Raw genomic sequence first — 27,408 nt, forward strand, 5'->3', positions numbered from 1 at the left:
TTAAAAAGTTATATGATTGAAATGATGCTCAATAGTAGTATTATACACATATAGGCCTAGCATATCAGCAGCAGGTTTTGCTAATTTAAAGTGGTTAAATTGTTTATTTCATGCTGGAAGTAAAATAGAATTAGATGCGCATGCTTTAACTTTATCTGATAGGCCTGGAATTTCTTGGAATAATTTTGCCATTATTGAGCTGCAAGAACATCATAGCACATTTTTCTTTGGTGAAGACTTGCAAGACTTATGCTTATTTTACACATAGTCATTGGTAAGTTATAAAGTTGTATAGCATTAAAACAGGCCTGTGGGCTATCACATCCATGCTGGCCTTTATGACCATTTGTACAATCCCATTGACCCACACTAGGTCCATTTCATTCCTTGTCTTATTTCTTTAAGTGCCTGTCTAAATATCTCTGAAAGTTTGTGATTACATCTGACACTACCTCTTCCTTTGGCAGCAGATTCCAAAATATCAACTGCTTTCTGTAAAATAAAACTTTACACTCAAATTTCTTTAAAACACCATCCTGTCACATTAAATCCATGTCCTCTTGTTTTTGATATCTGTGCCATGGGGGGAAAAAAGATTCTGATTATCTACTCTCCCAATTCCTCATAACTTGATATGCAGTGTCTCAACTGGTTATCCCTCAGCCTTTTTCACTCCAGGAAAAGCAAACTCAGGCTATCTAACAAACACAAAAAAAAAATCTGCAGATGCTGGAAATCCAAAGCAACACACACAAAATGCTGGAGGAAGTTAGCAGGTCAGGCAGCATTCTTGGAAAAGAGTAAAGAGTCAACGTTTCTGGCTGAGAACCTTCACCAAAACTCTCCCAGATTTTGTGCGTGTTGTTCAGGTTATATAAACTCTTCCCATAACTTCAGCCCTCCAAACTAGGGCAACATCCAGTGACACTCCTCAATACCCTCTCCAACATAATTGCATCCTTTCTATAGTGTGACAACCAGAACTGCACATAACAACCTGTGTGAGCCAAATTAAGTTTTGTAAAGTTGCAATATAACATTCCTATTTTTCTATTTCATGCCTAAACATATAAAGGCAAGCATGGCAATAATGCCCTCTTCCTCATCCTGTCTAATTATGCTGACACTTTCAGGAAAGTATGAACATAACTTCGGAGTCATTGTTCATCAGCAGTGCTTAATGCACTACCATTTAGGTATATGTTGAACCCTTGTCTGCATCTAACTCTTTTCTCCACAAAATGGTTTGTTTCCAGCAGAACTCATGGTCAACAACCCTAATGTCACTCTTAAACACTTTGACCTTGGGGAAAAAAAAGTCATTCCAACCATTGTTTCATCTGTGAAATCTTTCAGCACATCTTAAGCAAAGATTTATTAGGATTGGGTTGTGTGCAATAAACACAAGAGATTCTACAGATTCTGGAAATCCAGGGTAACACACACATATACAATGCTGGAGGAAATCAGCAGGTCAGACAATGGGGAAGAAGGCAGGAAAATGGAGTTGAGAGGGATAATAAATCAGTCATAATGGAATGGTGGAGTAAATATGATGGGCTGAATGGCCTCATTTTGCTCTTATGTGTTATGGATTTATCGATGGAGAGGAATAAACAGTTGAGGTTTTGGACCAAGACCCTTCATCAGATCTGACAACAGATGTATATACATATATTTAATTTTAATGTAGATTTCAGACAATGTACAATTTCTTCTAATGGCCATGATGCCTTTTATACGCAAACAAGAGGAAGTCTGCAGATGCTGGAATTTCAAGCAACACACAGAAAAGTTGCTGGTGAACGTAGCAGGCCAGGCAGCATCTATAGGAAGTGGTACGTCGACTGTACCTCTTCCTATAGATGCTGCTTGGCCTGCTGCGTTCACCAGCAACTTTTATGTGTGATGCCTTTTACACTTCTCAGTTTCATTCCTCTTTTTCAATTTCTGTTCAGAAGAAGTAATTGTCATCCATTACTCTTCTTTGTAAATGAAGTAAGTCACTTGACATATTTTACCAATAACTGTTTGAAGTTACCATCACTGACTGTTTAGTAGTTTGAGTGGGAATAGGAGGTAAACAATTACCTTCGCCTCCTCAAAAGTAGGTACAATCCCCGTTCTATTCTGAAACCTGCTGCAACAGCTTGTTTCTAGGTTTTCCTGAGGAAGTTAGATTGGAAAGGTAAATGAAATGATGTGGATATTCCCAACTTCAAACGCACACATTTAATTTTACCTTTGGCCCTTTCCTGTTGTGAAGGCTTAATTGGTATAGTGTAACAGGATTGGCTTGTTTTCTTGTAAGTTGCAAATTGACTTGTAAGTTTTCTTGCTAAAGCAGGGGATCCCAACCTTTAGAATACCACGGTCCCCTACCATTAACCCAGGGGTTTGTGGACCCCAGGTTGGGAACTACTGTGCTAAAGAGTAAATATTTTCCAGCCACTTGAAAAAATGTCTCAAATATAGTTTTGCTTGTGCGCAGCTGAAATCCTTTATCTCATTGTAAATCATAGCGACTGATATTAACGTGGCACTACCTGAAGTCAATAGTAAATATTGACATGAAGGTCATAGAGTTTAAACATAGGTGGGGATGGAGGGAAGTGGGGAGATAAGAACAATTTGCAATTTATCTTCTAGTAAATCCAGTTTATTCTGGCTGCTTGTAATGCAGTTACCTGTTATGTGCTGACATTTATCAAAAGCATTTAACCACATAGGTCATTCAGAGAAAAGGTACTTTATCTTGATAGGAGATCAGTATGAATTATAGTTTGCAGCTAGGTAGAAAATTGTGCTTTCTAGATACCTTTGTTTGTTATAAATCACCCAGTCACAACATTTTGTTCTTTCACACAAACCTGCTGAGACTAGTTTTTCTGACACCATTTCAATGATTCCTGGAAAACTTTCAACTACTTCAGCTAATGGTAAATAGACCATTATTTTTAAAGATGTTACCTCAGCAGCTCACCGCTGAATATAATGAAGTGTTTGTGCTAAAGGGGGAGAACTCTAAGGACTTCCTATTCAGAAAGAGAAGAAGGAAGCTTTCACAATTTAAATCTACATCCTTTCCTTCAATCATGTTATCCTTTTTTTTCTGGCTTTTTTGAAGTCAGTAACAAATGAAAAAAAACGACATCCTACTTTAATTTCTTGGATTTTAAGTGTACGCAATTCTCTTTATCTGCAGGCCGGTGAGTTTGTATTTCATGTCAACCTAAGCACACAAAAGCTGCTACACAAATAAATGTGATGATCTGATATTTTACTGAAATACTCAGGTCAAATGGTAACTTGTGGTTAGACATTTAAAAAAAAATTGGCTGCACTTTTAAATAAATATCATCCCATTTTCCTATGTATTCTAAGCTCCTTTCATCAACTCCTTTGCCAACATTGTTACATTCGAGATGATGAGCTTGTGGCTTAATCCCATGCCAATACCCTCAAGGAAATCTACAACAAGACACAGAGGAACGTCCATTTAATTTCCTGTGATATGATGTTCCTTACGCAACCTGTGAGAGGCCCTAGAGTCAGTAATCTGAATTATTCTACTCAGCATGGCTTAGCTGAGGCAGTTAAATGGCACACATTAAACCCAGCAATATAAAGCTGGGGTTCTTAACCTGAGTTCCATGGACCCCTCGGGGGTCCATGAATTTGGATGGAACAAAGTTTACATCTTTATTTTCACTAACTTCTAACTAAAATTTAGCATTTCCTTCGATTATGAATATAACCGCTTATATTACTATATCACAAATCTGTTTTCTTTAACATTTTGATAACTGTATTTCAATGTAATTGGTTTCTATTGTAACCTTAAGTATTTTATTTTATATATTTAAATAGATTGTTCTGAGAAGGGGTCCATAGGCTTCACATGACTGCAAAGGGGCCCATTGCATTAAAAAGATTAAGTAAGAACCCCTGGTACAAAGGATGAAGGTTGTAACAAAAATATCTGATGAAGGAACTCAGCAGGTCAAGCTGCATCTAAGGGCGTCAAGGAATTGTCTGTGTTTCAGGCTAAAACCCTACAGCATGACAAAAAGTGGTGAGAGAAGGTAGAGATCGTAAATAAGGGAGGAAATGGAAGGGTAGTGGCTAGAAGGTGATTGGTGGACTGAGGAGGGGTAAAGAAAAATGATAATCCTGCTTATGTATCACCCCAACTTTATGTTAGAATAGCATATTGTGTATTACATGTTGAGTGCTGCACTTCCATTAAAATTGTATATCCCTTGACTTAGGATGAGCAACAGCATAGGAGATTCATTGTAACTTGCAAAGTTCAATAGTGGTTTAAAATCTTTCGGGAGAGATTCACCTTATTTGTCCCATGTACATCAAAATATCGAAACATACAGTGAAAAGTGTCATTTGGCTTCTAATCAAATCAGCGAGGATTGTTCTGGGGGCAGCCTGCAAGTGTTGCTAGACCTCCGGTGCCTACATAGCATGCATACCACTTACTAACACTGACTGTATGTCTTTAGAATATGGGAGGAAATCAGGGCACCTGGAGGATGCATATGTGCTATTGCAAAGAAAACATGGCAGTACCTCTAATTTCTTAGGAGTTTGTGTAGATTCATCATGACATATAAAACTTCGGCAAACTTCTATAGATGCGTGGTGGAGAGTAAATTGGCCGGTTGCATCACAGCCTGGTATAAAATATGAATGCCCTTGAGTGGAAAAACCTGCAAAAATTAATAGATCCAACCTAGTCCATCAGAGATAAGGCCTTTTCTACTATTGAGCACATCTGCATGGAATGCTGTCCCAGGAAAGCAGCATTCATCATCAAGGACCTGAGCCATCCTGGCCAGGATCTCTGCTCTCTGCTATCATCAGGAAGAAATTATAGGAGCCTCAGGATTCACACCACCAGGGTCAGGAATAGTTATTACTCCTCAACTATCAGACTGCTGAACGGAACGGGATAACGTCACTCAAATTCACTTAACCTGATACTGAATTGTTCCCACAATCTATGAACACAGTTTCAAGGACTCTTCATCTCATGTTCTTGATATTTATTGCATATTTATTTATTATTATTATTTTGCTTGTTTTTTTTGTTTCTTACTGTGTATGCCCAAAAGAAAAAGTATCTCAGAACAATGTATCATGACATATATATGTACTTTAATAATACATTTACTTTACACTTTGAAACCCACACAGTCACAGGGAAAACATACAAACTCCTTACAGACATTGGCAGGAATTAGAAACATTGACCCATGGTACAGTTCAGCACAGGTACAGGCCATTCAATCCACAATATTGTGGCAAACCAGCTAACAAGTAAAAAAAAACAAAACTAATCCCTCCTACCTACACAATGTCCGTATCCATCCATCTTCCCCACATTCGTGCCTATCTAAATGTCTCTTAAAATCCTTTAATGTATTTGTCTCTACCACCATACTAGGCAGCACATGCCAGGCATCAACATTCCCACTAATTTGTAATGACCAGTGGGTGCATAAATCTTGCTCTGTACAATATTTTTGCCCAGTGATAACCACATGTTTGCACTGAATAATTTCTTCAATAAAAACAGTATAACTGAGCCAATTCTAAAATCTGCAGTCTAATCATCGCAAACTCCACGTTGGCAACACATCCGCATCAGAAACTGAGAAAGGAAATGTGATTGTGGATGATCGTGAGATATACTTAACATGCCATTGAGGTAGGGGGCGACAACCTTTTGTGCGCAGTTTAAATTCCTTTGTGTGCTTGTAGCAAAAAATGTGTGCATGCGCCCACCTTAGAGGGGACATTGCTAGTCATCCACCACTCCTGAGTAAAAAATGTGCCCCTCACCTCCCCTTTGAATCTACCCCTTTTCACCTTCAATGCATGCCCTCCGGTATTAGATATTTCAACCCTGGGAAAAAGATACTCGCTGTCTACTCTATCTATGCCTCTCATAATCTTATAGACCTCTGTAAAACCCTGCTTACGATTTCTGCTGATATGCTGCAGGTATTCAGGTATTTCATTTTAGCAGCTTTCTGCAAAAGTAGTGTGTCCTACTGGTAGGATGTTTTGGTTTCGGCTAGAGATAAGAAGTCATGTTGTTCAACTTAGGAATGTTATGTCAGCCAATTCGGAAGGTGGGATCAGGAGAAAGTTCTAGAGAGAGTGGGGCAGAGGGAGTTTTGTGACATACAGTGTCTGGTTTGGGGTCTTTTGGCGGGAGCTGCGGAATGGGACACAAGGGAAGATGCAGGTGGATGCTTTCCTGGTGTCATGGATTCTTGATTACCTGACTGGCAGATTTGCAACGTGTGCTTGCAACACTGTGTGTCTGACAGACTGATCAGCAGCACTGGGGCTCCACAGGGGACTGTCTTGTCTCCCTTTCTCTTCACCATTTACACCTTGGACTTCAACTACTGCACAGAGTCTTGTCATCTTCAGAAGTTTTCTGATGACTCTGCCATAGTTGGATGCATCAGCAAGGGAGATGAGGCTGAGTACAGGGCTACGGTAGGAAACTTTGTCACATGGTGTGAGCAGAATTATCTGTAGCTTAATGTGAAAAAGACTAAGGAGCTGGTGGCAGACCTGAGGAGAGCTAAGGTACCGGTGACACCTGTTTCCATCTAGGGGGTCAGTGTGGACATGGTGGAGGATTACAAATACCTGGGGATACAAATTGACAATAAACTGGACTGGTCAAAGAACACTGAGGCTGTCTACAAGAAGGGTCAGAGCCGTCTCTATTTCCTGAGAAGACTGAGGTCCTTTAATATCTGCCGGACAATGCTGAGGATGTTCTATGAGTCTGTGGTGGCCAGTGCCATCATGTTTGCTGTTGTGTGCTGGGGCAGCAGGCTGAGGGTAGCAGACACCAACAGCATTAACAAACTCATTCGTAAGGCCAGTGATGTTGTGGGGATGGAACTGGACTCTCTCACGGTGGTGTCTGAAAAGAGGATGCTGTCCAAGTTGCATGCCATCTTGGACAATGTCTCCCATCCACTACATAATGTACTGGTTGGGCACAGGAGTACATTCAGCCAGAGACTCATTCCACCGAGATGCAACACAGAGCGTCATAGGAAGTCATTCCTGCCCGTGGCCATCAAACTTTACAACTCCTCCCTTGGAGGGTCAGACACCCTGAGCCAATAGGCTGGTCCTGGACTTATTTCCTGAATTTACATATTACTATTTAAGTATTTATGGTTTTATTACTATTTAATTATTTATGGTGCAACTGTAATGAAAACCAATTTCCCCCGGGATCAATAAAGTATGACTATGTCTATGACCTATAAGATGCTATTGAATGCCGTTGGAGGGAGAGTCTCCTTCGCGAGAAGTGCTTTGTGCAGATGAATGACTCCAAGGAGGAAGGGCGATACTCCTGTGAGAGAGAGAGAGAGAGAGAGAGAGAGAGAGAGAGAGAGAGAGAGAGAGAACGAGACAGATAGAGCCAGTTTGCTCAAGATGGTCTACAAGGGAAGTTCGAAAATGTGGCAGGTGTTTTCACTTCCAAATACTCCAGTATGAGCTCCAACGGTTATGGGCTGGTTTAACTGTAATGGGCCCTTTTTTCTTCTTTTTTTTTTCCTATTAACTATTTGATAAAGCTGAAACTGGCAAATATACTTTCTTTGTAATTTTATGCAGTGCACGATCTGTTATTTCTTGCTGACGAATAATCATGTATGGGCAGTATTTACCCAGACAAAAGAAAATCTGCAGATGCTCCAAATCCAAGTAACACACACAAAATGCTGGAGAGACTCAGCAGGCCAGGCAGCATCTATGAAAAAGAGTAAACAGTCGATATTTCAGGTTGAGACCCTTCATCGCAACTGGAGAAAAAAGATGAGAAGTCAGAGTAAGGTATTTACACAGAGTCTGAGTATTTACACAGCATTCGCTTAAATTGAGGTTCCATTAATTGGAACATCCCAACTTTTCTGTTCGGTTTAACCCCAAACCATACTGACCCTAGACAGATATTGTTTATAAATGTGGCCTTCTCACCACTGAGTCCTGTGGCTATTAGCCAAGTTAGCTATAGACCCAAGTTTTCATATGAGCCTGGTAAGAGGGTTACACCACTATCAGATTTCCCCTTAGCCCCCACCATTCCAGAAAAAACTCCCACATTCGTCCAGCCTGTCGGGACAGCACATGCCTTCTAAACCAGGCAGAATCCTTATCAACCTCATCTGCACCCTCTCCAAACCCTCAACATCGTTCCTATAATGGGGCTCCCGAAACTGTATGCAATACTCCAGACGTGACCCACCCAGAGTTTGATAATGTTGTAATGTAGTCTCTTGACTTTTGAACTCAATGCTTCGACTAATAAAAGCAAGCATTCCATAAGTCTTCTTAACCACCCTATCGACCTGTGTAGCCACTTTCAATTCGAGGAATTGAATGCCGATCAGTGATCACTGACACTGTAAAGCGATTGTGCTAACCACTATGCTAGCGTGTGGGCCTCTCAGAGTGGAGTGATACTGTCAAAGCTAATGGGCATTATCCATCTTCATAGATAAAGCAGAACTTAAGTAGTTGAGTGGAATTCAATCACTGAGATGTTAAACGTTGAATATCCTAATGCAACTGTAAATTTGCTTGGAAGAATCAAAGTCAGAATCAGGTTTAATATCCCTGTCATATATGGTGAAATTTGTTGTCTTTGAGGCAGCAATAAAGTGCCATACATAATAATAGTAGTAGTGCAAACATAGAAATAAAAAAGTAGTGCATTAGTTTTCATGGTTCAATGTCCATTCAGAAATCGAATGGCAGAGGGGAAGAAGCTGTTCCTAAATTGTTGAGTGTGTGCCTTCAGGCTTCAGTACCTCCTTCCTGATGGTAGCAATGAGATCCATACATGACCTGGGTGATGGGGGTCCTCAATGATGGATGATGCCTTTTTGATCACTCTTTGAAGAAGTCCTGGATACTATGAAGTCTTCTGCCCATGATGGAGCTAAGTTTACAGCTCTCTGCAGCTTTGTTTCATCTTGTGCAGTATACACATCCCCCATATCAGTCAGTGATGTACCCAGTTTGAATGCTCTCCAAGGTACATCTGTAGAAATTTGTAGATTTTGCATTACGATGCTTTATCTCTATGAAAGAACTTGTATTTCTTTGGCTTCCTTCAAAATCCCCTGAATATATCATAATGCCTTAGGTCATTAAGATATTTTGAGATACTGTCACAGCTTCACATTTTTATACTAAAGGAAACACAGAAGCCCTCTTACATAAAGTAAGGTCCTACACACATCGAGGTGATAGAGATCATGACATCTTTCTTTAGGGGAAGATTTGGGAGAGCAATTGGAGAAATGCTATGCTGTCCTACAGTAATACCAATGGATCTCCAAAGTCCTCCAACTTTCCATAACTTTAGGTAATCATTTCACATTTTTATGGTCTTTGGGTTTCTAAAAAATACTTTGCATCTCACCCTTTAATTTGTCCTGCTTTTCATCCTATCACAGTTCCGGTGAAAGGTCAATAGTCTTAATTCTTTATGCTGTTCCTCCTTCTTTTGCTGCTCCCTGACAAGTTGACAATTTCCAGCATTTTCTGTTTTGCCTGTGCGCAAAGCTAAGAAGTTGGTTTAACACCCCTATCTGAAGTAAGAGATCTTGCAATATTTCCTTAGAAGTCCACTGATCTATCAGACTGGCTGATATGTTTAAGTACCTGGGGTGGGACTTGCACCCCTGGCCTCTTGACTCAGAGGTAAGTGTGCTACCACTGAGTCAAGGTCAATGCCTTAGTACACTGAGCATGCCAAATTGTACATGTTTGTGAGGGTAATTAACAACAATTACGCTTTTTTTGAATAATTATTTCAGTTACATAATGTTCTGGTTAATTATAGCTCTGAGACCTGTTATTGCAGACTGCAGGTTAAATGACTCAAATGGTTGCCATTGTTCATGGGATGAATGGGATGTTCATGTGCTTGTAATTGTGAATTAGTATTTGAGAGGCATTACTCCAGACAATGTAAAGTCAAGTGCAGTCAGCTCTGGATTTTTGGCTTACCATAGTAACTAAAACAATCGTTGATGGCGCTGAGCTAATGAATCCTCAGAGATCATTCTGATAGAAAATCTATGCAGAATCTATTTTGTTGTTTCTGCTAAGAAATTGGACGCCTTTGCACATAGCCTTTATGTGCAATTTACACATAAAAGCCATTTTGTTCACGTTTGATTGTGCTAGCCATCATTTCCAAGTCAATTATTGACTGAGAGGAAATTGGCCTAGGCACTTCTAGACAGAATTCACCTTAGTGCATTAGATATTTACTCAGGGTCAGAAGCTCCTCTGGAGATGTCACCTAGTATGTAGTTACTATTACTGCACTTAGTGATAGAAATTGACTGTCAAAATGGTGTCTCCAACAACTTGTATCTTTCTCTACGAGGAGGATTAAGTTCCACTGCAAGCCCAGTGAACATACATTAATTAAATGCTGCCTACTGTCCCTGACATACTCATTTTTCTGTGCTCCTCTTCTGTCTAATCTTTATCTTTCTTCACGACTATCACTGATAATGATTGCATCACCTTTATACGATACATCTCAGTGCAAGATGTTGTGACCAGATTGCACTTCATGGCAGGTGTGTGGATTGCCACATCAGCACACGTGGCACCTCCAACCCCACACCACCATTTTCATCAGCCTTCTGGCCACCTTTCCAGGTGAGTGCTCTCAAGCACCATCACATTTCATGCAATGCCACATTAGCTTTGATCTCTGTGCACAGTTACCATCAAGAATCCTGCAGATTAAATTTTACCATAAGATTCAGAGTGAAAGATGCATAAATATATTTTTTTCACTAGATGTTTCTCCAGTTTTTCTTTTGCAGGCCATCGATTGGTGATGGTTCTTATCTAGCTCAACTTGAAGATAATGAACTCTATTTTCTAGGCACCTGTGTTTTCCTTCTCTAATGACATCTCATTTTCCTTTTGTCCCCAGGCATCACAACTGCTTCTGTGGAATATTGCTTTGATGTTTGGTTGTGACTCTTTCTGATTTTTTCATCTGTATCCATTAGTCACAACAGCCACATAAACTCGAGGTCTCAGCAACCCCTGCATTCTCTGCATTTCCATTCAGGATACTTGAGTAGGTTCAGTTCTGCAGTCTGTTATATCACAATAACCATTAACATCATCCTGGCTGAGATAATTAATGTAATCAAAACCAGGAACTGCATGTAGTATCTTCCTGATATGCATAAATTTGTAGAGCAGAGAGTATATTTGCATATGGTTACAATGGGTTAGAGTGCATTGTTACTTACTTACCAAGCATGTGTCAACATAGAATGTGCTGGAGGTTTTCCCTCCAAATCACTATTGAATCTGAGTGTCCTCCAAAAATGTCCTGAGCTGAGGGTCTAGATACACTTTATATCCATATCCTCAGTTTTACATCACTTATTGAATGGGGCTAATGACTTAAACTAAAGACCGTAAGACATAGGAGCAGAATTAGGCCAATTGGCCCATTAAGTATGACCTCTATTCCATCATGGCTGATTTATTATCCCTCTGAATTTCATTCTCCTGCCTCCTCCCTTCTCCTATGATGCCTTTACTAAAGAAATTCCTCCTTATCTGTGTTCTAAATTGACATCTCTCTATTCTGATGCTGTACCATCGGATCCTAGACTCACACACTATAGGAAACATCATCTCTACAGGCATTCTATCTTGACCTTTCAATATTTCATAGGTTTTCAATGAGATTCTCCATCCCTATCATTCATTTAAATTCCAGTGAGTACAGGCCCAAAGGTTTCAAATGCTTCTCATATGTTAACCCTTTCATTCCCCAAATCATTATCATGACTCTCTTCTGGAACCTCTCCAGTGCCAGCACACCATTTTTTAGATAAGGGGCCCAAAACTGCTTACAATACTCCAACTGTGGTCTGAGCAATACCTTATAAAGCCTCCAAGTTGCTTCCTCGCTTTTATATTGTAGTCCTCTTGAAATGAATGCTAACCTTGCATTTGACTTCCTTACCACTAACTCAACCTGTAAGTTAACATTCAGGGAATCCTGCATGAGGACTCCCAAGCCCCTTTGCACCCCTGATTTTTGAGTTTTCTTCCCATTTAGAATTTATCTATACCTTTATTCCTTCTACCAAAGTGTATGGCCATACACTACATTCCAGCTGCCATACTTTGCCCATTCTCCCAGTCTGTCTAAGCTCTCCTGCTTCCTCAACACTACCTGTCCCTCCATCATCCATGAACCTGGCCTCAAAGCCATAAAATCTGCCATTCAAATCACTGAAGTGGGAAAAGGAAGTAAGTGATTAGTTTCTAATTGATTTTAATTAACGTTGGTTTTAAACAGTTCTATAAGTTCAAAGTGTATTATTTGCAAGTTCGAGTTTTTAAACTATTTTCTACTGCTCTTTAGAAACAGTGGAACTAGTCTTCTATTGGAATGGTCCTTGAGTAAAGTTTAAAGAACATAGAATATGGAACAGGGCAGCACAGAACAGACCCTTTGGCCCACAATTTTGTGCCAAACCAATTAAATTAGTAATCAAATGGCCAACTAAGCTAATCTCTTTTGCCTAAAGAACGTCCATATCCTTTCATTTTCCTCACATTCATGTGACTATCTAGACATCTTTTAGAAGTCCCTAATGTATCTGCCTCCACCATCACCATAGGCAGTGCATTCCAGGCAGCTCCCACACTCCGTCTAAAAAAAAAACTTGCATCTCCTTTGAAATTCATCCCTCTCAACTTAAATGCATGCCGTCTGGTATTAGTATGTATTTCTCAGGGTTGAAATGCCTGTCTGTATCTTCAACAAAGTTCAAAGTACATTTATTATCAAATACTACCTTGAGATTCATTTTCTTGCGCATGTTCATAGTAGAGCAAAGAAATATAATAGAATCGATGAAACATTATGCATGAAGACAGACAAGCAATCAATGTGTAAAATAAGACAACTGTGAAAATACGAAAAGTAATAATAGTAAATAAATATGGCCGCTACACGTCGCAAAATAGCAGCGGCAGGAAGGCCAATGGGAGGCACATGGGTGGAAAAGGTAAATGTGACTGCAAGTATTCCGTGAGTGCGAATGGGCCAAGAACATGTAATTTGGCCCTTGTTGTTCAAAGTTCATAGTATATTTTATTATCAAAGTATGTATATGTCACCATATGCAACTCTGAGAGGCATTTGCTTGAGGGCATACTCAATAAATCTATAAAATACGAACCGTAACAGAATCAGTGAAAGTCCTCCTAACTAGGGGGTTCAACCAGAAGACAACAAACTGTGCAAAATAAAAAAGAAGCAATAATAATAAATAAATAAATAAGCAATACATTTTAGAGCACATGAGATGAAGAGTCCTTGAAAATGAGGCCATTGGTTGTGGGAACATCTCTGTGATGGGGCAAATGAAGTTGTGTGAAGTTGTCCCCCTTGGTTCAAGAGCCGGATGGTTGAGTGGTAGTAACTGTTCCTGAACTTGGTGGTGTGAGTCCTGAGGCAAGCATCAAAAAGGGCCACTTTTCAACATAATTGTATAAGGGCTAAGAGAGTTGTAAAAGAGCGCCTGAAGGCTTTGTGTGTCAATGCCAGGAGCATTCGTAACAAGATGGATGAATTGTAAGTGCAGATTGTTATTAATGATTATGATATAGTTGGGATCACAGAGACATGGCTCCAGGGTGACCAAGGATGGGAGCTCAACCTTCAGGGATATTCAATATTCAGGAGGGATAGACATGAAAGAAAAGTAGGTGGAGTGGCGTTGCTGGTTAAAGAGGAGATTAACGCAATAGAAAGGAAGGACATAAGCTGGGAAGATGTGGAATCGATATGGGTAGAGCTGCATAACACTAAGGGGCAGAAAACGCTGGTGGGAGTTGTGTACAGGCCACCTAACAGTAGTAGTGAGGTCGGGGATGGTATTAAACAGGAAATTAGAAATGTGTGCAATAAAGGAACAGCAGTTATAATGGGTGACTTCAATCTACATGTAGATTGGGTGAACCAAATTGGTAAAGGTGCTGAGGAAGAGGATTTCTTGGAATGTATGTGGGATGGTTTTTTGAACCAACATGTCGAGGAACCAACTAGAGAGCAGGCTATTCTAGACTGGGTTTTGAGCAATGAGGAAGGGTTAATTAGCGATCTTGTCGTGAGAGGCCCCTTGGGTAAGAGTGAACATAATATGGTGGAAGTCTTCATTAAGATGGAGAGTGACATAGTTAATTCAGAAACAAAGGTTCTGAACTTAAAGAGGAGTAACTTTGAAGGTATGAGACGTGAATTAGCTAAGATAGACTGGCAAATGACACTTAAAGGATTGACGGTGGATATGCAATGGCAAGCATTTAAAGATTGCATGGACGAACTACAACAATTGTTCATCCCAGTTTGGCAAAAGAATAAATCAAGGAAGGTAGTGCACCCGTGGCTGACAAGAGAAATTAGGGATAGTATCAATTCCAAAGAAGAAGCATACAAATTAGCCTGAAAAAGTGGCTCACCTGAGGACTGGGAGAAATTCAGAGTTCAGCAGAGGAGGACAAAGGGTTTAATTAGGAAGGGGAAAAAAGATTATGAGAGAAAACTGGCAGGGAACATAAAAACTGACTGTAAAAGCTTTTATAGATATGTAAAAAGGAAAAGACTGGTAAAGACAAATGTAGGTCCCCTACAGACAGAAACAGGTGAATTGATTATGGGGAGCAAGGACATGGCAGACCAATTGAATAATTACTTTGGTTCTGTCTTCACTAAGGAGGACATAAATAATCTTCCAGAAATAGTAGGGGACAGAGGGTCCAGTGAGATGGAGGAACTGAGCGAAATACATGTTAGTAGGGAAGTGGTGTTAGGTAAATTGAAGGGATTAAAGGCAGATAAATCCCCAGGGCCAGATGGTCTGCATCCCAGAGTGCTTAAGGAAGTAGCCCAAGAAATAGTGGATGCAATAGTGATAATTTTTCAAAACTCTTTAGATTCTGGACTAGTTCCTGAGAATTGGAGGGTGGCTAATGTAACCCCACTTTTTAAAAAAGGAGGGAGAGAGAAACTGGGGAATTATAGACCGGTTAGCCTAACGTCAGTGGTGGGGAAACTGCTGGAGTCAGTTATCAAAGATGTGATAACAGCACATTTGGAAAGTGGTGAAATCATCAGACAAAGTCAGCATGGATTTGTGAAAGGAAAATCTTGTCTGACGAATCTCAGAATTTTTTGAGGATGTAACTAGTAGAGTGGATAGGGGAGAACAAGTGGATGTGGTATATTTGGATTTTCAAAAGGCTTTTGATAAGGTCCCACACAGGAGATTAGCGTGCAAACTTAAAGCACACGGTATTGGGGGTAAGGTATTGATGTGGATAGAGAATTGGTTAGCAGACAGGAAGCAAAGAGTGGGAATAAACGGGACCTTCTCAGAATGGCAGGCAGTGACTAGTGGGGTACCGCAAGGCTCAGTGCTGGGACCCCAGTTGTTTACAATATATATTAATGACTTGGATGAGGGAAATAAATGCAGCATCTCCAAGTTTGCGGATGACACGAAGCTGGGCGGCAGTGTTAGCTGTGAGGAGGATGCTAAGAGGATGCAGGGTGACTTGGATAAGTTGGGTGAGTGGGTAAATTCATGGCAGATGCAATTTAATGTGGATAAATGTGAAGTTATCCACTTTGGTGGCAAAAAAAGGAAAACAGATTATTATCTGAATGGTGGCCGATTAGGAAAAGGGGAGGTGCAACGAGACCTGGGTGTCATTATACACCAGTCATTGAAAGTGGGCATGCAGGTACAGCAGGCAGTGAAAAAGGCGAATGGTATGCTGGCATTTATAGCAAGAGGATTCGAGTACAGGAGCAGGGAGGTACTACTGCAGTTGTACAAGGCCTTGGTGAGACCACACCTGGAGTATTGTGTGCAGTTTTGGTCCCATAATCTGAGGAAAGACATCCTTGCCATAGAGGGAGTACGAAGAAGGTTCACCAGATTGATTCCTGTGATGGCAGGACTTTCATATGAAGAAAGACTGGATGAACTAGGCTTGTACTCGTTGGAATTTAGAAGATTGAGGGGGGATCTGATTGAAACGTATAAAATCCTAAAGGGATTAGACAGGCTAGATGCAGGAAGATTGTTCCCAATGTTGGGGAAGTCCAGAACGAGGGGTCACGGTTTGAGGATAAAGGCGAAGCCTTTTAGGACTGAGATTAGGAAAAACTTCTTCACACAGAGAGTGGTGAATCTGTGGAATTCTCTGCCACAGGAAACAGTTGAGGCCAGTTCATTGGCTATATTTAAGAGGGAGTTAGATATGGTCCTTGTGGCTAAAGGGATCAGAGGGTATGGAGGGAAGGCTGGTGCAAGGTTCTGAGTTGGATGATCAGCCATGATCATAATAAATGGCGGTGCAGGCTCGAAGGGCTGAATGGCCTACTCCTGCACCTATTTTCTGTTTTCTATGTTTTCTTGTTGGCAGGAGCAAGAAGAGAGCATATAATTTTTTCTGCATTTGAAATAGAAAATAAAGCTGCTTTAAATGGATACTGAACAGGGCAAGAGGTAAACTTGCTTACTTATGACACAGAAGGAAGACTATCAGCTCATCAAATCCACTGCCAGCTCCAGTCAAGCAATCCTATCAACTGCATTACCTCTCTTCTTCTTTTCCTGTAGCCCTACAACTTATTCCTGCTCGCACACCCATCCAGTAATTTCTGGAAGAAATTGAAGCAGCTGACAGAAATCCTGTCTGGGAAACATAGAAGCTCTAAACCAACAGCACCTGAAGGCAGGATTGAACCCACACCTTTAGCATTACTGTTGTATAACTGAGCCACCCTTTTCTTGCTAGATTCTTCTGTGATTCTTCATAGGTTTAAATCAAATTTATTTGAAGTTATAAATCTGCCCTCTCAGTGACCTATTCGACTTAATTATTTCCCAATCGTTTTACTCTTTCCATGAACTGTTGAGTCTAACCATAGTCAGTACATGGCATCATTGCCTGTTAGAAGTGGAAATAGTTGTATATTGGGATTTATTAGGAAACAGTAAACTATGTATTAGCATCTTGATGTCTCAAGTACGCGATTAAGCATGCAATAAAAACACACATTGGACATGTACGTGGACATAATGCAGAGGAAGAATCAAATACTAACAGAAAGATTCAGGGATATTGGCAGAGAATTAAGCATGCAAGCAAATCAGAGGACATAAACAACAGGAATTCTGCAGATGCTGGAAATTCAAGCAACACACATCAAAGTTGCTGGTGAATGCAGCAGGCCAGGCAGCATCTCTAGATTACTAAATCTCTTACTAACTCTTCCTTCAGTTAGTCCTGACGGAGGGTCTCGGCCTGAAACATAGATTGTGCCTCTTCCTAGAGATGCTGCCTGGCCTGCTGCATTCACCAGCAACTTTGATGTGTGTTGTCAGAGAGGACATGTTTAGGAAGTGCACATTCATAGTGAAACCCCACAAAGTAATTCTCACACAATGAATTATTTCTTGAAGGCTTGTTGCTGCATTGGCAGACAGCATCATAAACCACAGAGGAATAAATGACCAGTTAATACACTTTTCTTGTTTGTAGTAATTCATGGATAATGTTGGCTAGCATACCAGGAAAACTCCCTGATTATCTTTTCTTGTTGATTTTTCAGATTCTTAACCAACAATTTATCTCCCTGTTTCTGACCACCAGTTGCTGCAACCATTTTAACTCTTGTCTTGACAATCCAATATTTACTTGGCCATCTCCCAGCTACTACCACTAGTAAAGCTGAGCTCTGGTAACTACAGCCCAAGTCCAGCTGATCCATCACCCTGGATCCTTTGACATATATGAGTTCACTGTTTAGCTATTCTTTGGCTTTAAATTTTATCTTTAGGTTTCTGAACAGTGCTTTCTTTCTTACCAATATAAACTCCTTCAGTTATACATTTGCACTTCTTTAATTCTGGCCTTATGCCCTCTTGAATTTACTTATTTCCCAACTGGCAGACAGACTTTTGCTTGCTGAGACAGACATTTCGAATTTCCTCCTAATCCCCTCTGCTCTTTTTTCTTTGAGGAAGTTTCACTAAAAAGCCTCCTTAAAAATCACTGTGACCAAGTTTTTGCTTATAAGAAAGCCGACACTTGAGAAGTATTTCAGCGAGTGTAAACCATTTGGGGACAACCTGAAATCATGGAAGGTCTGATGCAAATACAAGTGTTCTTTAAATACTTATGACCTCTATATAACTTGATGTCAAATTTTATGTGTTAGTACTCTAGTAAAGTGCTTAATGCACGAGACATTATATTGGAAGGCCAGAGGTCAAGGTATAGGAATAAAGGTACAAGACTTAAAGGAATAGATATTCTTTAATATTTGTGTAAAATGGGCAGTATGAAAGTCATATCTGTACAGAAAAGCAGAAAAAAATGCATATGCTGAAAATCTGAAGTAAAAACAGAAAACACTTAACAGTTCAGGCAGCATCAATGAAGGGAGAAACTGAGATAGCAATTCAGATAGGTGACATACATATAGAATTTGTGATAAATGCTCTGTTTAATTGAATTTTCCCTTGTGCATTATGAGAGCTTTCAATATTAGCAGAGTTTCTATTTCTGAGAATCTAGCAGTGGAAGATCACAATCTCGTAGATAAGTGTGCTCTGTGCACAGTGTTCAAAATCAAAATGACAATGGCCTCCGAATACTTGGCTTATTTGCACATTTCAGGTGCACGTCCTGCTAAAGATTATTTCACAGGAAGCTGCCTTAATTTTAACTCAGTTACCTGTTCCAACAATGCCTGATTCATGGAAACAGTACCGAGTTCAAGCTGAATGGTCAATCTCACATTAGCTCTCCTGAATTTCACCCATTTTCTGTCATGTAAGTGTTGTTTGTATTTCATTCTTCTTCCTGATGACCTTATATCTGAATAAAATATCCATGTTTATATGGTGCAATGATAAATGTTAGATAGCATATATCAAGGTAAACAAAAAACAATTATTTTTCAGAAGACTACCCTTCGATTACATGTTCATATATGTGTGTATGTACAAATACTCAGTGGCCACCTCATTAAGTACCTCCTGTATATAATAAAGTGGACACTGAGTGTATGTTCATCATTTTCTGCTGCTGCAGCCCATCTTCTTCAAGGTTCAATGTGTTGTGTATTCAGAGATTCTCTTCTACTATTCTGCACACCACTATTGTAATACATGATTATTTGCGTTACTGTTGCCTTCCTGTCAACTTGAACCATTCCCCTCTGACCTCTCTCACAGGCATTTTTGCCTACCGAACTGACACTCACTGAAGTTTTTGTTTTTCACACCATTCTTTAAAAACTTTAGACTGTTGTGCATGCAGTTTCTGAGATAGTCAAACCATCCTGTCTGGTTTCAACAATCATTCACGGTCAAAGTCACTTATACGTTTCTTCCCCATTTTGATCTGATCTAGTCTGATCAACAACTGATCCTCTTGATCATGTTTGCGTGCATGCCTTTGTGCAATGAGTTACTGCCACATGATTAGCTGATTATATATCTGCATTAATGAGCAGGTGTACAGATGTACCTAATAAATTGTCCACTGTATATAATTGAAGAGAGATTTATATAAGACATCCAGCATTAGAAAATAACCTCTTAAATTTAAGTGACATATTTAAGAGTACGTCTGCAATTTATACAGTGTGATTTACAGTATCATCTGCATTTCATGGCATTTCCTTAGATCCACTTTCAATTCCAAATGTCGACTATGAACAACTTGAAGCAGTAATAAGTTTGTCTCCATCACTGATCACCACCGTTGCTAAGCTATTTTTCTATTTGTAATAAATGATTCTCTGTATGATTTCTACATTCAAATTCCAGAATAAAAGTACTAAACAGTGAACCTTCGAAAATGCTATTAAGATTCTGCCTTTATCATTTGGTTTAATCTAGTTGAAAGTCAGATTGCCCTGGTCCTTTGGAAACATATTCATTTACTCCAGCTAGAATTCATAGGATCCAAAGTACATTTATTATCAAAATATGTTTCCAGTATACAACCCTGAGATTCGTATTCCCACAGATAGCCACGAAATAACGAAAACCGTGGAACCCATTCAAAGAAAAGCATCATCCCAGCGATGCACAAAAAAAGGAACAGATCATGCAAATGGAAACAAAAGAGCAACTAACACAGAATACAAAACGCCAAATCACAAAGGCGTCAAAAGACCCCAAGCATATTCAGTTCAAGTAAGAGACGCGATTGAGAATCACCTATATTTCGTTCTGTGACAATTGGCTTGAATTAGTCAGTTTTGTTTTCCATATTTACTATTTTAAGCTAATGATATTCTAAGCCATGTAATAAATACCTTTGTTAAGTGATTGATAGTTAACAGCTTCTGGTGGAATTACTAAATAGACATAGGGGGTAGAAGTGGGAATGGAGGTACGGAGAAGTTGGTTTTTGCTTGAAATGAATAGTCAGTGATCTCCCAACAGTCGGAAATATCCTACTGAATGCCAATAAAATTTTCAGATGTTGGAGTTCATTTTCATTCCATGGCCTCAAAAGGATTGAAACTAAACCCTCTGATTCAAGTTGAACAGCCACTACACAAAGCTTATTCCACTCAAGAATAATGACATATCGTTAGTTCCTAAGCGTTTGACACTAAGAAGGGTTAATCTGGCCATTATATGTTGTAAATTGTAAATTATATGTTGTAAGTTCTTAACAGTTTTCTGAATGATAAGGCTTCTTAATGAAAACAGAATATCAAAGTTCAAAGTAAATTTATTATACAGGATGTCACCATTTACCATGGTTTCCAGTAAACTGCAACATATTGGGACCAATACATACTGGTCCAGATAAATAGCTGCCCTAATTAGCCAAATAGTTAAAAAGGAAGTAGTTAAAATGGTATAAAAAGGACAAACTACCATTTAACTGAGTATCAAAATATGTATTTAAATAAAATACATAATAAATTAGAACACTATTACTACTACTAAGTACAATAAAGCTGTAGTTCCTAGTAGTTATTGATGGAGGAATTCAACAAGTGTACACTGCCATGTTCTTTTGATTGAATGCAAATGAACAAAATCAGCCCAGACACTGAGTTCAGATAATGGACTGCCTTCAGAAAAAAACTTTCAACAATTGCATCCTCCAAATCTTCACTTTCATTGTAACATCCAAGATGATTGTTGACATCTTCAAATCCTTGTTGAAGTAGTGTAATCATTTTATTTTCACTCCCAGCTACTCTTAGCATCTCCAAGCCTCAATGCTTGAAACTGCAGTGAGCAAAATAGTTCAGAAATGTCTTACTGCCTATTTCTCGCCTACTATCAGTAATAAAAATCTCTGCTTTTTGAACAGAAACACATGCAACTGTCGCTATTTAAAAACTGTTCACTCTAAGCACAGTGTAGTGTCTAACGGTCACATAAGTGCATACGGCTGACCCTAGTTAGAAATTGTTTTCCAACAGTCTCCTGTCCCAACTAAGTGGTGTAGTGTCCCAAACAAACAAAGGGAATCCCAGTTATTGTTTTTGTTTCTTAGTTTTTTGTTCTTTAAGAGTTGTCCCAAATAAATGGTTGCCCTTTTTAACCGATGGCCCAATTAACTGGAATTTGCTGTACTACCCTGAGATTCATTTTCTTGCAGGCATTTCACATAACATATAAAGAAACAAAATAGAATACATGAAAAACTATGCACAAAGATGGTCAGACAACCAAAGAAGACAAACTGTGCAAAGACAATAATAATAATAATAATAATAATAATAATAATAATAATAAATAAACAAACAAATAAAAAATAAATTGAGAACATGAGTTGTAGGGACCTTGAAAGTGTGTCCATAGGTTGTAGAATCAGGGGTGAGTGAAGTTATCCACACTGGTTCAGGAGTCTAATGTAACCCTGATCAGGGGTGAGGCTAAGCAGGTGTTACACCTTCCCCAAAAGTGACTTGCAGGCTAGCAGAGAGGAGCACCTTACACCTCCTTTACTGGAAATATATCTCCACCCCGCCACCCAGAACTTAAATTTATGAGACATAAAGTAGCAGCTCTGAAATTTACAAGCGAAGTGCTTCCATGCAGTCTTTAATATTGGTGCAAAATTATAATTAGGGAGTTACATATAGTTGATACAAGATGAAGAACAGTATGAGGCTTCTTCTAAAACTTATAAAAGACAAATATCACTGTAAGAAAGAATTATCAAAGTGTTGAAGTCTGAATCCTGCATAAATGGAGTATTTTATTTATCTGTCTAATAGACAGTCCAAGTTTGAAGATACAAAGCATGAAAATGTTCACCTGAAGGGCACAGTCCTTACAAAATGTGGAGCTTGTTATAATCCCGTCATTCAACTTTTTATGACTCATAACATGACTAGAGACTGAAGACTGCTGGTCTGTTTTGCTGTATTTGCCACTACTTAGAATCAACGAGATTCTTATTCACACAATTAAGTGAAAACAAAACACTTTCAAGCCAGCATAATTAGTTAACTGTTCATCATACAGTGCTGTGCAAAAGTCTTAGGCACATGTAAAAAAAAATTCTGAAAAGTGAAGATGCTTTCGAAAATAATGAATTTAAAAGTTTGTAAATTTCAATAAAATTACCATAAAGAGTAGTAAACAGTTAAAAAAAACTAAATCAGATCAATATTTGGTCTGACCACCCTTTGCTTTTAAATCTGCATCAATTCTCTTAGGTATACTGTTGTGCAGTTCTTAAAGAAAATCGGCTGGTAGGTTGTTCCAAGCATCTTCAAGAATATGCCACAGTTCTTTGGCAGACTTTGGCTATCTCAGTTGCTTGTCCCTCCAGCTAATCCCAGGCAGCCTGAATGATTTTGAGATCAGGACTTTGTGGAGGCCATAACATCTGAAAGCAGATCAAAAATCTAGCATGCCTAAGACCTTTGCACAGTACTGTACTCATTTACGAGATAAATAAATCAGTGATATGTTCTTAACTGGAACTATGTTCGATGTGATGGCTTTCAGTTTCAATCTGATGAGAACAAATGCGTAAAATATGATTCATTCTCATGACAGATAAACTATTCTTTGAAAATAGTTAACTTAATAATGTGGGTACCACAAATAACTAAAGAGGCTTTGATGTTATAGCTGTGTGAAAAGAGAATGCAAAACTGTAATGCTATTAGTACAATTTGTCATGTGAGCAGTAAGAAGTCCATGAAGAAGTTCACAGAAGGGGGCATAACTTTGAGGGTGATTGGAGGAAAGTATAGGAGGAATGTCAGAGGTAAATTCTTTACACAGAGAGTGGTGGGTGCGTGGAACACCCTGTCAGGGTGTGGTGGTGGAGGAGGCAGATATGTTTGGGGCACTTAAGAAACTCTTAGATGGATGACAGGAAACTGGAGGGCTATTGGGAAGTAAGAGTTAGATTGATCTTGAATAGGTTAAAATGTCAGCAAAACCTCAAGGCCTGAGGGGTCCGTACTGTGCTATAATGTTCTATGTAGTTCTATATTGATGGGCCACTTTACAGATGGGAGCCTATAGATTCATCCGAGCTTGTGCTAGAAGTTTGGAGAGATCAGAGAAAACCTGAAGAAGCAAACAATTACAAGGGCGTGCATTGCTGCCAGACGAAAATCAATGTTAACTTCATAGTTGGAAACCTTGCCTCAAGATACTCTGGCTCTGCTGATGTATCCTGCTCATGATACTACTGTATGGCAGACTTGAAGAATAACTGCACCAGCAATATGCGAAGCTCTCCATGTTTAATGAAGATGACTTGTATGCTCATATCAGGAAGGGGCTTTTTGGATGCAAGGCTCCCAAAATTGCAGGCACTCATGAGGAACTCTTTTTGCCACCTATCAGACAACTTCCTATTATGAATGTCCTTTGCACATAGAGGGCGCCTCTGTCTGCATGATTTGTTGAACTTTGTGCAGGTTCCTTTGTCTTCTAGGTGAACTCAGAATGCTTCCTCTCATTACCCTAATACACAAACTGTTCTTCCAAGTAGTGGAACCATAGTGTGATACTTTAAAAGCTACTTGCATTCATAGCTGTTGGAAACATAGAATAATGCTGAAAACTCAGTCCCTAAAGCCCACTTTTCTTTTCTTTAAGTGGAGTGTCATTACACATGGGAGTCTGCCAGCCCTGATTTGGAATTGGAATTAACAATTCTGTCATTTTTAAAGGCTTTTTCAAATAGCATTAGGGAAACTGTGAACACCATTCCAATGCCAAAAAAAATGTTGGGGACGAATCTTCGGGCTGCATGCTTTTAAGAAATGTTTGGATATTTTTAGACAAAGTGTGGTATAGGATGGAATATTTCTTCCCACTCCTGATGCTCTGGCTCCAAGATATTTAGGACATACTTTTCTTATAAACTCATGACATGTGAACAACACTGGAAAGTGTAACCTTTCATATCCATTCTAAGTTGCCATGAAAAGATGCCACTGAGTCATCTTCTTGAATTTTTGCAGTCTCTGTGTTCTGACAGCCCTGCTGGATATGGAGATTCAGAGGTTTGAATCAACCGCAATAGTTGAGTAAGTTGCTAATGGACTGGATATGACTCAAGTGTACAGTTTTGCCCAAGATTGTCTCGAGCTTCTTAAATGCTGCAGTAGTTACAATTATCCTTGCACTGGGAGTGTATTCCCTCATAATTCTAACATGTATTTTATAAATGAGTGGAAGGACCTTCAGGTGTCAGAAAATGAATACTTTGAATCAGGCAACCTAATTTCTGACTTGTGTAGCTGTTTCAGTCATGTTTCTGATCAACAGTGGCCCTTGGGATACGGATGCTTGACTGTTTGGGGATGGTAGTACAGCTTGATATCAAGATATTGTAGTTGACTCTTTCTTTACTGAGATGCTTTTAGCCTAGTGCTTGTACATCTTGAATGCTACTTGCCAATTATCTGTCAATACTTGCTTATTGTCTAAGTCCTTCTACATTTGGGCATGGACTGCAATTGTCAGCTTATAATTTCACTTTGGAACTTTAGTTAGAGGGAAGTTCATTGATGAAGATTGTTAGTCGCAGGAAATTGCCCTGAGGAATTCGTGCAGCTGTATTCAGATGGTTGTTATGATTGACGTTAAAAAGGAAGTTCACCTTCGGTGGTTTAATGGTTTAATTTAATATAGAATAGAGGAACGTCCTTTTAGAATGGAGGTGAGGAAGAATTTCTTTAGCCAGCAAATGGTGAATCTGTGGAATTCTTTGCCACAGGCAGTTGTGAAGGCCAAGTTTTGATGTATATTTAAGGCAGAAGTTGATATATTCTTGATTAGTCAGGACATGAAGGGATACAGGGAGAAGGCAGGAGATTGGGGCTGAGAGGAAAATTGGGTTAGCCATGATGAAATGATGGAATAGACTTGATGGGCCAAATGGCCTAATTCTGCTCCTATATCTTATAGTGTTATGGTCATAATATCAGAGAATGTATATGGTGTACAACCTGAAATTCTTACTCTTTGCAGACATGCACAAAACAGAAAAACAAAGAATGAATGACAAAAATGTTAGGATCCCAAAGTCCCCCCTCCCCTTCCCATGCACAAGCAGCAGTAAAAGCATCGACCCTATTTGCTCCAGATAAAGCACTGACCCCCTCACCACCCACCATGCAAGCAATAGCAAAGCCCCCAAAGAAACCATGATCTAGTGTCCATCAAAAAAAAAACTGCCCTTCACAACATCTTGATGGCTCAAACAGGCTCTCTCAATATGATTCCAGCCAGTTGTTTCCTTCTTTCCTATTTCTCTCAGGCTGTAAAACAACTCATTTAGCTTGAGGTAGAAAATCAAGCTAAATCTAGGAGTATTGTTGTAGTATATGATTGTTGTCAATTATCACACCAAATAAGTAAAGACCATACATTCTACAGGGGTGGATAGGGTATCCAGGGAGGGGTAGCACCTCTGGTAATGGTACTTGTCGTGTCCATTCCAGGGCAGCTCACTTACCCTTGGTCCCCACCAGCTCTCAACTGTGGCTCCAAGTAGCTGTTTGCATGTGACAGTGGCCACGCTCCAGTACACCGCTTCAACAGGCTGGTTAAACCAGGTGAGGCTAGATGGCAGCCTTATACCAGGATGAGTTAGGGACATGCCTGTCCCAGCATGAGAAGTCAGTGGCTGGGCGGATGAGATCTACAGTGAGATCCAACAGCCAGGAAGACACTCTTGCAATGCTCCATGGAGAAGATGTCATGGTCATCCACTGCAACCAAGGAAGACCCCAGATGGTGATGCTTGTTCATACCACTGGACTTGGACTTCTGAGGTTAAGAGAGTGGAACTACTCCAGTGTGACAGCTTTTCTACTTTAAAAACTCTCCTGCACAGGTTTCCTGTCATTGTCAGACATGATAGACAACCACCATACATTCCATAAAGATCTTATGTCAATGTAATGTGCCAAGCATTAAAGATTTAAAGACTTAAAAAGATCTTTGCTTTCCTATTTCATATTAAGAAAAAATGTACTGCAAACCTATTTAACATTATCAAAGTGTCTTTTACTTGAAAGCACAGATCCTTGAACTGTTTTCTTATACCTTGGAATATGATTCCTCCTGAGAGCACATTACATCTATGAAGCAGCTTAGTTCTGATGTTGTCCCTGAAGACCATTTAGCCAAGAATTATCAGTCTTTTTTTTCCTCTACACACAGGAGTGAATGCCAAATACAGGAGTGACAGAAGCCACAAAGGTAGAGTGCTGGCCAGTCTTTATCCTCTGACAGACTGAGGAACCTGCTTAAGATTTCCTCTCGCCATTGTGTGGAAAATTGAAATGCGATCAAATTGCTTCTGAAGGTGGTTCTTGTGCTGCATTTGGACTCTCTGAGGCCCATTGGAACAACATTTCAAAAAGCCTTTGACTGCAGTAATACAGTCAATAGAAAAGCACTTGCAATCTTCACAAAATGCACTTGAAAATAGACTGGAACAAAATGGACTCAATTCCAGTGGATAAATCGAATCTGCACTGAGTTTGTTTCAAGACATTTCAGGGCCCTTAGTTAGCCTTACCCTACTGCTCAGACTCTAACAGCACACTAAGGCATTGTGGACTTCACAGTGCTTCAGGTGTGTAGTCACAACATACACCAAGATCTGAACCTTCACGCGTGGTAGGTTTTAACTCCTGCCACAAAGTTCCAGTCAGGATTGCAGATGATGAAGTTACTCTTTGGATACATTTGAAGACATAAACTCCGATGCATGTAACTGCTGGGTACT

At 39.6% G+C, this 27,408-nt stretch overlaps 1 protein-coding gene across 2 annotated transcripts in view; it reads right to left on the reverse strand.

The window, feature by feature from the left end:
- The window catches only part of arhgap15 (Rho GTPase activating protein 15), a 731,418-nt gene that overhangs the window by 49,137 nt on the left and 654,873 nt on the right, over positions 1-27,408 (reverse strand). The gene's annotated exons all lie outside the window — the stretch shown is intronic.

Source organism: Mobula hypostoma, chromosome 5 (assembly GCF_963921235.1).
Source record: "Mobula hypostoma chromosome 5, sMobHyp1.1, whole genome shotgun sequence".
In the NCBI taxonomy this organism is placed as follows: Eukaryota; Metazoa; Chordata; class Chondrichthyes; order Myliobatiformes; family Myliobatidae; genus Mobula; species Mobula hypostoma.